The following is a 5,697-nucleotide window of genomic DNA, read 5'->3' on the forward strand; positions in this document are numbered from 1 at the left end:
CCCCCAGCTTAATATGTTTACTCCTGAATAAAACACTTGTGTATGTATAATTATCTGTTTTATTTTATAATAATTTTTTAGAGCCTGGATCAAGTTATTAAATGCAAATATAGTATATGCACAGACTAGGATATGCACAGATAGCCCTGAGTTAACGGTCACTACTCATACTTTCGACCTGTGATGGGCTGTGGATCACTGAGGGTCCCTGTTAGTTACGTGGCCACCATCGGGATTGTTTTAATGTACCAGGGGTCACTGCTTCAGGAGGTGACTTGTGTGCTTGTCCTGCATGGGGAAGTTCCTAGTCTCAGTGGAATGAATGGAGCTGAGGCCTGATTGACTGCTGCCTACCTTAATAGCGCCAGGCAAGGTTGCCACACCACCCCTGAATGTTCTCACTGTGCACTGTGCAATTTCCACACTGTGTCCGCAGACGCCTCGTAAACTTAGCATACCCGTACATAGCGACATGCATTGATTATTTATTTATTTGATTATTCATTGGATTTTACTACTTTCTCTTTCAGGTTATTCATACTGGTAGCTTATAGAGAATGTATCATAGAATGTAGCTTTTCCTTTTCAGTCTTTCCTATGAAATTTCCATGTCAGATTTTCCATGCTGCATGGTGGTTTTTCTCACTTTTTCTTGCCAGTTTTGGCTGGAGGGTTTGGAGGCGGGGGAAGCCTTCTTGCTTTACTATCCTTATCCTTCAGCATGTAGAATTAGATCTTGTAGTCATAGTCTACTCTGTACCAAACAGCCTCGAAAGGACCATAAGGTCTGTTGCTGTTTGCTTTCCTTTGTACTCCTTTGACTAGGCAGGCTACTCATTACCTGGCTCATGCCTGGCCTCTTCATTATTCTCACCTTACCTGACGTACCTACACCCTCATTACTGTACACTAACACTTGATTATGAATGGGGTGTTAGTGATGGACTTATTAATGCTATTTCTGATAAGAAATAATAATAATAATAATAATAATAATAATAATAATAATAAAAATAACATTATTATTATTATTATTATTATTATTATTATTTTATTATTATTATTATTATTATTATTATTATTATTATTATCATTATTATTTTTATTATTAGAATTATCATTACTATCATCACGAATATCACCATAAACATTAACATTATTTTTACTATTAGCATTATCATTTTCATATTATATCTTTTCTACTACTACATCATCATCATCATCATCAACACTTTTATCATAATCCCAACACAAACACTTTCCATATTCAACCCAGCAGACAAAAGACCAGACCACACAGTAATTGTTGAGTCCCTGCTTGCCAGTGTACTAAAGCAGGCCTAAGTAGTGATAGGCAGACATGGCGTTAAGCAGACAGGCAGAGGCAGAGAGACAGGCCTGCAGGGGGCTAGCAGACAGGGGAAAGCATATACTGAGGCAGAAACACAAGCAGGAAAATTAAGATAAGCTAAGTGGGGAGAGGTAGGAAGGTAGGAGGATAAGGAAACAGAGAGGCAGGGAGGTGAGTAGGAAAAGAGGTAGGAAAATGGGCAAGAAGGGAGATGGGAAGGCAAGCAAACAGGAAAAGAGGTAGGCTGAGAAAGACAGGAAGATAGCAGGACAGGTAGACGGTAAGATGATTAAGTAGGAAGACAGGAATATGAATTGAAAAGATGATAAGAATATGGATATAGACAGTAAGACAGACAGACAGACATGTAAATGCAGATTGACAGGTCAGCAGAGGGTGAGAAGATGGGGAGGGGGCCAAGATAACGAGAGAGAGATAGTCAAGAAAAAGAAGTAGGTAAGTAGGACGGGGAGGAATAGACGGGAAAATAGACAGACAGGTTGAAAGACACGAGGGCAGGAGGGTAATAGGGCAGAGTTGTGGATAAGCAGAGGTAATGGAAGCTGAGTAGATTGAAAGGTTGAAAGGAAGGTAGACTGGTAGGAAGGTAAGAAAATTGGTTGAGGGGATGAATGATAGGTAAGGAGGTAGATGAAGAGATAATGATAAAAGATGAGTAGGTAGGAGGGTACAAAAATAGGCAGGCAGGTAAGACAGGTAAGCAGAAAGATGGGTAGACAGCAACAAAAAAAAGTACAGAGAAAGATAGTGATGCAGACACGTAGAAAGGGAGAAAAGAAAGAGAGGAAGAAACGAGAGGGAGGAAGGGCAAGAAAAAACTAGTCAGGAAGGTAGGTAGGTCTAAAGGGAAGATTAGAACTGAACTGTCTGCTTCTCACTATACCAAAGCAGATCTAGGTGGTGAAAGGCAAGCATGGCATTAAGCAGACAGGCCAAGGCAGCGAGACAGGCCAACAAGGGGCTAAGGGACAGGAGGAGACAGATAATGAGGCAAAGGAACGGACAGGAAAATAAAGACAGGATGGATGGGGAGAAGTAGGAAGTAGGGTGGACAAGGAGAAAGAGAAGTAGGGAGGCGAGAGGGAGAATTATGAAGGTATGTAGGCAAAAGAACATGAGGGCAGATAGGCAAGAGAACACGGAGGAATGAGGATGATGGGTAGGCAGGTAGGTTAGAGTGTAGGTAAGCATAAAAGAAGGATAGTGGGGACGAGGCATGGGTAGGAGAGTAGAAGGGAAAATGGGTAGGAAAAGAGGGAGGCAGGATGACAAGAGGAGAGGCAAGAAGAGAGGGCGACAGGAAAATGAGTGGGCATAAGAGGAGAGCATTAGAAAGACAGAGCGATAAGCAAGCCGGAAAACAAGCAGACATGGCGCTAAGCAGACAAGCAGAAGGCAGATGGATGGGCCAGCAGAGGGGTGAATAGACGGAGAGGAAGATGATGAGGCACACATTTAGACAGAGATAAGTGGACTGAGCGAAGAGGAAGACGGCGAGAGGCAGGGCGGTATGAAGATGGGTGAGCAAGGAAAAAGAAAAAAAAAAAAAAGAGAGCAGTGACAGACACAGAATAAACAAATAAAAAAAAAGAGAGACAGGTAGGCACGTAATGAAGAAGACATGCAGGAAGACAACAGTTAGACAGGGTGAAGAAGTAGATGACAGGCAGAGAGGCAAGGAAAATGAAAGATAGATTAGACAGATAGATGTAAAGATGGGATTAGACATATAGATAAACAGATAGGGATAGACAGACAGTCAGATAGGTGGTTACATACATACATAGATGAAAGATAGAGATACATAGAGACAGAAAGACAAGCAGACAGACAGAGACACAAGCAGAGAGAGAGAGAGAGAGAGAGAGAGAGAGAGAGAGAGAGGATGTAGTTATAAGACTAATGAGATAGATAATGACAGGGATAGGTAAGATGGACATGGAGATAGAAAGCAGGGTGGACAGGGCAACAAGATACATAGACAACAGGATAGATAGGGTACAAAAGAATAGATAGAAGAAACAGACAGGGAAAGAGAAAGGCAGAAAAGGAGACAGGAAAATATGAGAACAGAGGGAGGCGGACATACAAGAGAAGGACAGCGAGAAAAAAGAAAGGATAATGAAACAATGTGACAAGTTTAAGGAGAGAGAGAGAGAGAGAGAGAGAGAGATGGGGGGGTGAAAGGCATGTGCAAGGACTGAGGGAGGGGGAATGAGAGCAAGGATACAATAACGCTTGTGAAGCTTAGTCAAAAATTTCAAAGGTAAATTACAGTAGGTCAGCTTCATACATCATAACAGTTTGTATCCTAAGCTTTACATACACACACACACACACACACACACACACACACACACACACACACACACGTCAGATGATCAGGCAGAACTGTGACTAGCTTAAGTACTTTATCTTGTGATAATTATAAGTGAATTTTATTTTTGGATCATATTCCTGGTTTTGCGGGCCTTAGTACACATCCCCCTCTGGCCACGCCCTTGATTACTTTCCTCGCAGTGAAGGGGTTTAACTAAATGTCTGTATTTTTATCTATCTATTGCCAGACGCCTTAATCCCGTAAGGGGTGGCCAGAGACAAATCGCCTCCTTGTCGCCCTGTCCCCTGCCATTTCGCTGCTCTCCCCCTCCCCTAACTTACACCCCCCATCTCTCAAATACCTCTCAACTCCATCCCTCCATCTCATCAATAACTAATACATATAAATCTTCACGATCACAGAGGGGCTAAGACATGACATAATATTCCTTATTTGTTAACATGAGACCATGGACACACTCTTATCGGATTGCAAGGCTACACATCAAAGTCTGATAAATACAAAAAAAAAAAAAAAATTGTGGCATGATACTTATACATTTTTCACGCGCAAAAAGTCACATTAAATATTACAGAAAAAAATTAAGTTACTTGTAGGTTGGAGGACAATTATGGAAGAATAAGATAAGGCTTTGTAACAAGACAGAAAAGTCCATATATCCAGTATATACTCGTAACCAAGACCTTCAAACATACAACCCCCCTTCCCCTCCCCCCCCAAAAAAAAAATACGGATATATACAGAAAACATATTTACTGTAAATCTAAAAAATATTAATAAATGGATTCACTGATGAAGCATAAGAACAGCATTGATGATAAGGGAGACAGATGCAACAATACTGATTATATTCGCAGCCAAAAATTCAGATACGCTTAAAATCCAGATGCGTAGAGAAGCCAGCGTAAATCTATAATAATATTAATTAGGGAACGTAATGATAAGTAATAAAGGTAGGGTATATAACAAAGGAGACATGATATTCACTGAAAGAATTCTTGGCACAACAATTTTGATGGAAAAAAGGTAGGGATATAAAGAAAAAAAAAAAAAAAATCTATACCGATATTGGTAAGGGAAAGTTTTGCTGAAAATTAAGAACAGATTTGAAACACGAGACAGGTGGATATATATGAAGAAAATGTGTATCAAAGAAGAGGAAAAAAACGATAAAATATGCGTAAAACTAAGCATCTAAAATACTAAAATATCAGTAAGGGGACGTAACAATAATTATATTTAAGAAGAGTGATAAAAATAAATAGGTGTGTGGATAATAAAAATCTCGCAAAATAAAAGAGGAATATTAATGAGAGCACGTCCATGAGAAACCAGACTTCAAAAAACAAGCCACAGTGTTAAAAACCAAGACTATTTACCGATAATGTTCCCGATGCGTAACTAGCACACTGATAACCATCAAGGAATACCGATAAGAGGTGAGATAAAGACATGAGTAAGACCAGTAAAGATAACCCAGAGAGAAAAAGCATCCTTGGAATACTGGTATTAAGTATATTGTTGCTGACAGGAGGGGAGCCACTGGGGGTCAAGTCGCGTTGCCAGTTAGCGCGTTTGAAGCCAGATCGAATAATATGCGCTTCAGTTTAGCGAGAATAGTTAGGAACCCTGACCAAGATCCAGCAACAACTTTTAAGAGATCAAAGTTCAATTTTGGTAACATTCTAGCAATTTTAGTACAATTTTTAAAGCAATTTTCAAGGTATGCTTCCCATTGTTCAAACAAATTACTTCTTTCACTTCGACAACGTATCTAGTTACTATACAGGGGAATCAAAAGTCAGGTTACACAGGAAGGAGGGAATCACGGCAGCCACTGACACTGCAGACCTCACGACGCACAGAAAATATTAGGTTGATGGAAGGAATATCTGCATAAACAGTGATAATATCGAACATTGTGGTGTGACTACTTCCCTGTATCGTTACGTAATACAGTATATCTACGTAACCTGACTTTTAA

This window comes from Coenobita brevimanus, chromosome 24 (assembly GCF_032717465.1).
Source record: "Coenobita brevimanus isolate Jiangsu-jjx chromosome 24, ASM3271746v2, whole genome shotgun sequence".
Taxonomy (NCBI): domain Eukaryota; kingdom Metazoa; phylum Arthropoda; class Malacostraca; order Decapoda; family Coenobitidae; genus Coenobita; species Coenobita brevimanus.